At 36.5% G+C, this 11093-nt stretch overlaps 1 long non-coding RNA gene and 1 other non-coding gene across 12 annotated transcripts; both read right to left on the reverse strand.

Annotated features, from left to right (window-relative positions):
• Positions 1–1110: 1110 nt before the first annotated feature.
• LOC105041909 (uncharacterized) lies at positions 1111–10401 on the reverse strand. 11 transcript variants are annotated; one of them, XR_012139701.1, is made up of 6 exons: positions 10142–10401; positions 5035–7992; positions 4201–4254; positions 3797–3841; positions 3534–3655; positions 1111–1627 (listed from the first exon to the last, which is right to left on the reverse strand). It is a non-coding gene; the product is annotated as an uncharacterized lncRNA (long non-coding RNA). The 11 variants fall into 11 exon arrangements; XR_012139695.1 differs by having other exon boundaries at positions 3534–3841; positions 4201–5607; positions 5716–7992; XR_012139698.1 differs by having other exon boundaries at positions 3534–3841; positions 4201–5140; positions 5368–7992.
• On the reverse strand, positions 3333–3406 carry TRNAV-CAC (transfer RNA valine (anticodon CAC)). Its single transcript has one exon. It is a non-coding gene; the product is annotated as a tRNA-Val (tRNA).
• Positions 10402–11093: the final 692 nt, after the last annotated feature.

Genomic DNA, 11093 nt, shown 5'->3' on the forward strand with positions numbered 1-11093 from the left:
GGCCAGAGAACAGGAGCAGCCGCGTGATCAAGCTTGGTGGGACGGCAGAGAGCCAGCCGCCGGGGCCTTGGAACCAGCTAGAAATAATACTTTGTTTGATGAGCAGGGGCGTGACAAGTGATACTGTTATTTTCCTGTTACTGGCCGTTATTCCTCGTCCTAATTGTAGTTAAGATTTAGTACTCTAGTGTCGTCCAGTAATTTTGTAAAGGAATAATGCTCTCGGGTGCCATTTGGTTCCTGTAGCTTGTTGTTTTGGTCTGCCCTGGCAACTCCATCTACAGCTGTTTTTGGTATATCAAACTAATTATCTTTTTTCTTTTTTGGTCGGCTGGATATATTATATATTTCATGAATGAATACATCTACAAGAATTTGAGGACAAAATTTTCTTGTATATCACACTAAATTTCAGGATTGGCATCAATCTTATTATACCAAATGGTAGGAGGAATTTCTTTATATGCTTGGAATGGGGCACGATAGCATTAACATATTTGGATAAATGATATAATAGTCGGAAAATAGTTTTAGTTGGCCACTATAACAGAATTATGATATCTGGAAAAGTCCAGATGGATTGTTTGGCTACAATTAGCCGTTCTTTCAATTTTCCATAAACTGACCATTTTATCATAGCCAAACCTCTTTCATAGCTCACATGACAAAGACTCTATAATTATTTCAATTATTTTTTTAATGGTGATCATTTATGATCTCTCATGTTTGAGCTTGAGACTTCTCGGGGGAGGGATTGCAATTAGCTCGTCTACCAACAATTAGTTATTTTTCTTACCAAAAAACAATTAGTTATTTTAATGCAACTTTTAATTTCTTTTTCTAGAAAGTGGTGCCACTATTAATTTCCTTTGTCACATTAGGATCACATGTACCGAGTACGCCTTGGGCACGAAGAATGAGACTGGACATGGATTATGGTGTATTGTTCCTCCGGCTTGGACAATTGCGTTCCTACAACAACGAAAAGCACTAACCTTATTTTTCCTACTCAGCGCACCAATTAATCTCCCGCAATTGGGTAAAAAGTCTAGATGATTGAATGAGAGTATTGAAGAGTTTGGTTTCGTTGATAGCTGCAAAGACTCGTTGCAAATGCAACAACACAATTTTGGGCTTATGCCAACTTAAAGCAGCACAGCATGGAGCAATAGCAATTGGAACCTTCGAGCATTAGAAGCTGAAAAGAAGTCTAATTGGAATGTTGCATCAACTTGTAGTGTGCAAAATACAGAAAATATTTTGAATCTTAGAAGGTCCGATCATACTCTTCAGTAAGAGAATTGCCTCATCTATAGTGTTTCGGAATTAGACTCAGCATTGGAGGAAAGGTCCGATTGCGATCTCCTTATCTCTATCAACACTCAGATATGATCGGCCCAGCGGCGATCATATCCAAGTCCTGACAACCATCATCCACCGATTAGGGAGATACTTGGGGATCTCTGGCCAACACTCTTAAATCCACACAACATCTCATCAACCTCTCTAACACTCTGGTCAGCTCCAAGGTATGGGCAGATTGTTTCCAGCAGCAACAGATTATAATAGTGCTCAAATGTCCGTCTTTCATGCCATCTTGCCTTGGATAGGACTTGCCACCAATAACCTAAAAAAAAATTATCAACATAGAAAGTCATCATTAACTTTGCTTTGCGTTAACAAATCCCATCATTTCTATCAAAATAGCGTATCCAAAGGCCAAAGCATCGAGGAGCCAAATTTAAAAAAAAAAAAAAAAAAAAAAAAAAAAAAAAAAAAAAAAAAACGAAAAAACAACAGATTCAGTGGGCTGACGCAGAGGGAATGGAGTCATGAGATAGTCGTCAGACAGAGGGGTGTCTTTCTTTTTTTTTTTTCTTTTTCTTTTATATTGATGGAATCAGACAGAGGGGAGTCACCAAGATGGTAACCATCCACAAGCTTAATCCAACCATCATTGCTAGTTGCAACAAATCACCACAAAAGTCCTTTTCCTCAACTTTCACTTTCCCAGGTCCAAAGATGTCACCCTCTCCAACCCCTTCCATTTCTCAGCCAAGCAGTGATATATCTGAAAGAGTTGGATTAGGCCTCATAGAAATTAAAATACTGGAATATGTGTCTGCATCAGGATGGTGGCAAGTTTCCATGGATCTCCACTTGCTCTTCAGGAGAGGCATGTGGATCTATTCGCATCAGTTGTTTGACAAAATATGGAACACCACTTGATATCATGATACATCACAGCAAGGATAAGGAGATACAACCAACCAATCAAAGAAAAAGAAAACTTGTCCACATGCCTTTTGTCTTTAAATTGAATTAGTACAGATTATGGTATCATGCATATATATTGATTTCTTCTTGGTTGTGTCTCATTATGTTTGTCATAAGTGTACTACTTGCATCCTTGTATATGGAATTGGTGTAGACTTGTAAATGCTAAGTGCAAGAGTGATAGAGTATGTTTCTGGAAGAAACCAAGAAAAATCCAGCAAATTTACAATAAAACATATCAGGTCAAGATTATACAATTTTGAAACCGACCCAAAAATAACTACACCAGTTAAGAAAAAGTGGTTAAGAACTCGAAAGGCAAAAAAAAAAAATCCACAGAATGTGCAAGAAACGAAAATCAGCTAGTTTCTCCTCCCTTTTGTTCTCCTTCTGATGGTACATATAAAGTTCATCTACTATGACATAAGCTTTAGCCACAATCTCTTGAACATTTCTTTATTTCACAAACACAATCAATCTTAACCATTGGTTTACTCATAATTGTTCTTCAAATCCCTGTTTATTAAACATGGAAAATCTTAAAGCGAGTATTAGTAATGCTTAAGCTACTAAAATTGGTAGGAAGACATTTTCTCCCCTGAAAAAAAACAAAGAAAAAGAGAAGTATTTTTTTTTTAAATGAGTTCAATAATGTTGATAATAGATCAAAACGTACATGCAATATAAGATTGGGTGGTAAACCTGCTTTCCCTTGATTACTCGATTTGTATGCAATACCCTCTCACAGAGTTGTTCTGTTGTCCATAAATAATAGTAATCAGCAAACATTCTCGTCATTACTTTTTGGTCTTTGGTATAATGTCATGCAAATCCATACAAAGACAAAGACTGCAAATTCTGTGCACATAAAATGTTAATATATATTAAGGAAAAATAGAAAAATTCTAATTTTATTTTTCTCATTTCTTCGGTATAATGTCATGCAAATCCATACAAAGACAAAGACTGCAAATTCTGTGCACATAAAATGTTAATATATATTAAGGAAAAATAGAAAAATTCTAATTTTATTTTTCTCATTTCTTCAAAATTATTGTCTGAGCCCGGGTTCGAACCGGGGACCTCTAGTGTGTGAGACTAGCGTGATAACCAACTACACCACCCAGACATCTGCACAATTTTCTTATGGAAATAGATAGACAGTTGATTGTTGTCGTCTTCTGCTTTTGCCATGACCAGCCAACAATAATGTAAAAGAAAGTGAACAACCAACATAATCATAGTGTTTTACTTACCTCTAAAACTTTTGTGTCTTTCTTTCAGCCAGCCTCTCTAAAACCAAAAGAATCATTTTATTTCTCTTCGCTTTATACGTATTTCTTCTCCTTCCACTTCAAGAAGACTTGAATACGCCTAGCTAAATTGTTAGAAGGAAAACCACACATATAAAGAAGAATATAAGAGTTCAATTCTCCAAGAATAATCAAGTAACAAAATAGTTACATAATGTATAAAAGGAAAGAAATGAATATAATAATGGATGAAATTGACAGAGTACTCCAACTTCTCAGCATAAAGAGATCAGCACCAGCATGGCCATATCCTGTTTGTTTTAAACATAAAGAATATGATATTATCTGCTGAAGTTTCAACAGTGCTACTACAGAAGCCAAAAAGCCGAGTTCTGAAAGTCAACACATACTAGAACTGGAAACATGAATAGTAGTCACAAGAGCATGCGCTATTTTAGTGCAATGAAAAATTATGCATCCTTCAACATAATTTCATTCTCAACAAGCTAAAACATGAAACTACGAGTATCCTGACAAAGATGATTGTTGCAGACAGGCCCACTTATAGCCCAGTGGTATTCGATCATTGTTACACTAGTCTTATTTGATATATTCAATTGTCAATCAAGTCATTTATCATTGTAAAAAAATCTAATCTCCATCCACTCACATGGCTTTGATGACTAAGGTCCAAAATATGGTTCCAGTTTCAGTTTCCACCCTTCTGCTCAAAAAAAAAGAAAGCAAAGTGAGAGAGAGAGAGAGAGAACCAAAAAAAAAAAAAAGAGGTCAAAATTTCAACAGTCCCAGAAGTCTAAGACAAACAAGGCAAAAATGCAAATTGAAGCCAATAAGATGCAAACTCACTTAAAAGTAATCCTTTTCTTAAGCAACTGGGAAGGAAGCCTTCCCCCTAATTTTTTGATAGGTAAAAGGGAATACCGTATGAGGATGTTTGCCTATAATGCAAATTAGTACTGTCAGCTATGATTACTCAGAATAAATTTGGTGGTCAAGTGCTTCTTCTAGTCTATCAATTAGGTGCATATGATGATTATATTCAGTATCAAGAATATTCGATACCAATAAAAGCATTAGCTCATTATGGTTAGCTAATTATGGTAAGACCAGTAGTCATATCTATATCAAGTATCTCTCGTTCATTCACCATTTCTTTTTCTGAGAGGAAGGGAGAGATTACCCACCCAAGGTGAGTTACCCTGCTTCCATTACCTAGGGATGCATGACCCAGAACTCAAACCTGGTACCTCCTCCAAAAAGAGGAGGGCTACAGGCACTGGCAGCTCACTTGTTCAGTCAACATTTCAAGTCCCATATGATAGTAAGATCACATTCAGCAATGTACAGGACATCACATGGCAGAAGTTTCAACAACATATCATTTTGAAGTCCAAGTTCAACTTATAGAAGGATCTGAATCTAATGGGACAAAGCCAATTAGTGATGATGATCATTGGATTTTTATAAGAGACTAAGGAGATACTGGAATCAATTTAGGACTGGCCTTCCTTCTCCCTCAGAATTTCTTCTTTATTTTTAAGCAACCTTCTCTGTGTGAATTTCATTACTCACACGGAGTCCATTTTGATCTGCAAAAACTGGAACTTGAAGTCATATCTACCACTTTAATGAACATATAAAGAAAGCGAGAAAAAAACGATTCTTTCTACTAAATCAAAGGAATATGGAAAGGTTCATGGTTGATTCCTTTTTTTGGTTATTGTCGAAGATTCTTTTGCAAAATAAGTTAAAATGTTAAATAACTTTGTAATGATTGAAATTGGATGTTTTTGAGACAGAATAAGGTCAACTTTACTGCAGGTGCATAAAATTTCCAGCTTGCTGTCTCTGATAGAGTATCAAGGTCCCAACTCGTAATCTCCTTACTCAACTATGATGTGCTTGCTTTGGCTTCGAATCTGCAGGTTGTGCTGCCGTGATCAGATAGAAATTTGGATATTGCCCAAACTGTCCTCATGTGCTTCCTCCAATTTTGATGTTCTGAAGACCTTTGGCGGTAGCATCCTATAATAGATAGCACTCTCATGGTGTCAAACTGGAGATTGACAAGAAAAAGGAAAATTTAAGCACCAGCTCACAGATCATTGAGTACTATAAACAGATGTAGCACAGATCATCAACTAAGATAAGCCAGAACTTTCACCTATCACAGTTCTCTGAAAAACAACTCTCGTGGTTCTCAAAAAATAAACCAAGATCAAAATTATTGTCAGAACTTCTTCTTGTTGTTGTTCCCCCTCCTTTTACCACAGGATCCTTTTTTGCTCCCTATTTTTTGCTAGATAAGTAATGCAATCTTGTGAGCGGTTTGGATGTACTGATACTGGCACTCACAGTCTCTCAAAATGATTTAATAATATTTGCAAACAATATTGGAAGCACATACAACAAAGAGTCAGAGATTGAGATGCCCGGCTTCGCATCTTAGTTTCAGCAGGTGAAATGCATAATGGTTAACATAAATTAAGAATAAAGAAAACTCAGTTTAGCTGAATAAAAGAGCCGGTAACACACGGTCTACGGGGAATTTCCACTTACTTAGTGATGGTACGCTCGAACTTCTTCTTATGCGTTGTAGTGGTAGTGGTAGTGCTAATGGTACTCTCCTCATCCTCCCTTTTTTCCCTTTGTTTTATTTTTTTTTTCTGAGAAAACCCTTTTTACTCTTTTTTCCTTTTACCGCATGCTTCTTTTTCCTCCTTTTTTTTCTTTCATTTTTTTCAATAAAACCATTTCTTTTCTTTCTTCTTCAAACACCCGCTCCCTTTTGCTCCCTTTCTTCTTACATTCTATTTTCTTTCTTATCTAGAAAAGTAATACTGTTTTTTTAGAGAGCTTTTGGATATATCGATACACTGTCGCTGGCAATCTTTTCAAAAAAAAAGAAAATCTACTGGCATTTACAAACAATATTTGAAACCACTGCTTCGCATGGATGTAATGCATAATGTGTAACATAAATTAAGAATGTAAAACGGAGTTCAGCTGCATAACATAGCAGTGACGTTAGAATTGCTTCTTGCACTTGAAGTGGTAATGGCACTCTCCGCATTTGATATTATGCATTTAAGGTTGGTTGAATGTGATTTCTCCATGCTAATAATGAAAATTGTCAAATCAAGCAACACTTAAGTTTCGAACTATTAATATCCACTAGCTGAGAAAGAAGAATTTAATGTGAATTTCACAAAGAAGTTGCTGATATCCTGATAGAACACCCAGTTCTCTAACAAATGCCAAATATTCTACCTTTTATTCTGTCATGTTCTTCATTCTTTATTGCTTTCCAAACTATCCTTCTCTTTCCTTCACTTTCTCCTCTCCCACCTTTGTTATCAGAAATTTCTAATCATTATGCTATAAATTTTTTTTTCACTTTTCCTTGTTTCCAGAATATATAATTCCACATATGTTACTAGAGAGAGGTTTTCTAAATCACAAAACCATGCCATCTTGAGACACAACTAGAGTAACATAAAATAAAATACTAGGCCTACATATGATATAGCTGTTGTGTATGAATATCAGCAAGTATGGAAGACACTATCAAGTGATATGAACCATGACCAAGTAAGACAAGGTAAGTTTCACATGAAAAACAGGTTCATGTTTTTTTATAAGGACTTTTTGCATACCATCAAAGGGCATACCTCCTACTGCACCTCCTAGGCTTACAGTCATAGCCAACTTATTAAAAGAAGTAATTAATGGAGGACAATTTTAAACTAAACATATTAAGGAAAAAGAAATTTTTTAAAAATATATTCTGCAGTATAGTTTTTCCTTCTATAAAAAAAAAAAGAAGATTAGACTTATATCTGGGGCTATCATAATTCCACTGATTATAGATGTTATGGTGCAATCAAAAGTTAGAGCAGTAGTGTTTGTTGTTCACTCAATCCTTGTCATGCGAAGTTATATTAGTTATATAGTACATAAGTATATTCAGAATTTTATGCAAAGGGAGGTCAACCTTGAAACTTGTAAATATATTGAGGGAAAGAAACTTTTCAAATATATAGTGAATTATACATGAGAAAAAAATATGATTGAACTTGTATGAAGCTACCATAATTCCACTGATTCTATAAGCAGCAAAATAGCACTCATTGGTTACTCAATCCCTCTCATGCAAAGATGTTTTAGATATTACCTGCATATCATATTCAGGATTTATGCATAGTATCTGACTGTAGAAAATAGAAACTCAAAGGAAAATGAATATCTAGAGATTTTTAACACAGACAGAGATGTTGTTTATATGTCAGACTACTTCAAGTTCCCACCTAGCCTTCCATATTCAGCTCTGGAAGGGATTCAATAGCATACCAATGTGGTAGCAACCACTTGAGGCCAATTAAGGAAAGTTATGATCAAGCGACTCCCCAAAAACCTGATCTGAGAAGGCATGATTACAATGCTGAAAATCAAACAAAGCAAGATGAAAATAAGAAAATGAGAATTCATTATGCTCAAGTAATATATAACTATGCCTGTTATGGGAAATAATAACATTGTTGTCATACTCTCCTTCACTTTTCCAGCATCCAAACAGGAATTAGACTTTGAAACAAGATCAAAAGACTAAGAGAATGAATAAGACTATGCATTAATATGAGAAGAATAGAGACCTTATACATATTTATTTCAGATTGTGCACAAAAATGCATAAAATGATGAATGAACTACAATGTTTAAAATATCTACCAAAGAGTTTAGCCTCCTCTCTAAATTTTATTGATGGAACCAATCTGGAATTAAACCAGAAACATAATTTGCAACCAACTCATTAATCACATTACTACGAGTTCACCATCTGCTCTCATAATAGCCATTTTTAACCATATCAGAATATCCATGCAGGCCTAAAACGGAAGGAGGTCAGTGTCAAGATATATGTACCAACACAGAATTCTGATAGCTGAAAGAAATGCTAGAAAGCACTACTCTATTATCAGACCTAAAACAATCAAACTAGAGCAACAAAAGATGAAGAGAAGAATATTAGAATCATATCCAGACTGCATTTAGATTTTTCAAATATCAAAATATGATATTATTTTTTAAAATTTAGATTTTTTTTTTCAATTTTAAGAGTTGTTTTTTTTACTCAAAAAAATTGAGATTTTTCAGAAAGTGTTTGAATCAAGTTTTAAGTACCAAACAGGAGCAGGTGACCCAACACTGTACCATTGGGGCTTGGTACACCCCTATACAGATAGATGGTATCGGTGTTGTGCCAACTCCAGCAATGCACCTTGTGTTGGTACAAGGGCTTATGGTGCCATACCGTATCATACTGATCCTGATACTGATTAAGACTTGAAACCTTGGCTTGAGTGTTAAAAGAGAATGTTCAAAAGGGACAAAATGTAAGATGGCAAAGAGAGAAAATGTTAATTTGAAAAATTCGACATAACATAGGGATTCTCAATTTCATGATCCTATTCCTTATATGACATTTTATTGCACAATGGAACACCTGGCATAATAATTCATGACTCAACAAACATGTGGAATCATGAAAATATCACAATCAGGTGTAAAAAGAACCTGAGGGCCTATTTGGCATTGTTGTTGTTTTTGTATTTTCATTTCCCTGGTGAAAAACAGCATGGAGATTAATGTTGGAGACAGCATTTGCATAGAACTCGTGTTATTCCTTTCTTTTATTTGCAAATTCCTTGAAAATGGTATATCTTCGCTGCCAAAAGTTCCAAAGGTTTTAAAAACAATTTGAAAAACATGTGTTTTACGTACATGTCTGTTCAGTCTACTTCAAATTTCTTCAATTTTTGAAAACAAAAACAGGGGAAAAAAGCAACACCAAATGGGCCCTTCATTTTTTTTCTTTCTTTTGAGTGCAATGGTGGGAAGAGCAACCACAACAAATAGAAATTCAGTTATATCTCATGAATTTACATATTTGGATGTGCAACCAAGGGCTCTCTTTTGAACATGTAAAATCATGAGATATCAAAATTTGTGGCCAATTAAGGAATTACATAGCTGAGGGACTGGATCATGACCTATTCTCATAATACGCACTTCTACTTTGGCCAACTCAGAGAAACCTGTCAATCTACATGTAAATATTAAAGGTAAGAAGATAAAAAATAAATAATCATGAAGGCCATGCTCTCATAACACCCACTCACAGGATGCTAAAAATAAATTAATGCATTTTCTATGATAAGAAAATATACGAAGAGCAGATCCAACTGCTGAGATCTCCTTAAAACCCTATTCTCACCATATCAACACTTAAATTATTAGATAAATTCAACCTAACAATCTTCATACAAGTATACAAAGTAAATCAATCAAACAATAATGCATCCAACCCCATTAATTATGATAATAAATGAAGTCCACCATATCATACCAAACAATTATAACTATAAGATGCAAAGACTAAGAAAGAAAAGGCAGAACTTTTCTATGATTGGATCTTTTGTAAAAAATGAGATTTCTTTTTTTTTTTTTTTTTTTTTTGTCTTTTCCCGTTTTATATACCCTACATCTGCCCATGCGAATCCAAATTCCTGAAGATTCATGAAGGTACTAACCAATTTGCGACTAAAAATTCCAACTTTTCTTCCTCTCGAGCAATCCTAAGCCTGCATAAACCACATGGGAGTACACGAAGGGAAAATATAAGGGATGGAGGGGGTAAGCTAACTGGAGATTATGGCACTCACACACACATCCCCATCTCTCTGTGCAGTGTGTACATTGCACCACGGAAGAGAATCTAATCTAAAACGAGAATTATACATAAATATCTTCCTCGAAGCCATCGCGGACGGCAGAGATGGCTGGGGACTCAGCGACCCTTCTTTATTCCCTTCGCCGGAAAAGGGCGGACCTTCCCGGCTGCGGCGGCCGCGCGGCCGGGCGGCGCGAGTCCGAATAGGGCTCTCAGAATTCGCTTCAGGACTTCACCTCGTTTGGGGATGTAGCGCGGGTGAGTTCCCGGTGAGGTCGCCTTACCCGCTCTAGCTCCACTTGACGCCATGGAGAGATCGTTAGGGAGCTCGAAGGCAGCGGAGGAATTGTCGGCGGCGGCGGCGGCGGCGGAGGACCAGACTCCAAAGCGCTAGAAACAAAAGAGGAAGGTATGGAAGCTCCTGGTTCTGCTCCACTTGCCTATATATATAAAGAATAATCGAAGTCTTGTCTCCGGCTCCTTCGCGGAGAGATCTTTGGGGATGGCGGGAGCCGGGACTGAGTCGGTTGCGTCACCGCTCGCGCGAGCGGGAACGCAGGAGAGAGAGAGAGGAGGTTTCTTCCAAACTTCGACGAAATGAGAACGGACGAGCCGACCGACGCGTGATTTCTACGCGCTTAGGAGGGGAGGGGAGGGGAGTTATATGCGTCGCCTGGGTTCCAGAGAGGGAGAGAGAGGGAAAACGGAGCGCTTGGTAGAACTAATTTAAAATTCACCATTTGACGGTAAGGATTTCATCTAATCTGAGGAATATAAAACAGGACACCACACAAAGTAGAGTTTATGTCTTG

This window comes from Elaeis guineensis, chromosome 3, assembly GCF_000442705.2.
Source record: "Elaeis guineensis isolate ETL-2024a chromosome 3, EG11, whole genome shotgun sequence".
NCBI classification, from domain to species: domain Eukaryota; kingdom Viridiplantae; phylum Streptophyta; class Magnoliopsida; order Arecales; family Arecaceae; genus Elaeis; species Elaeis guineensis.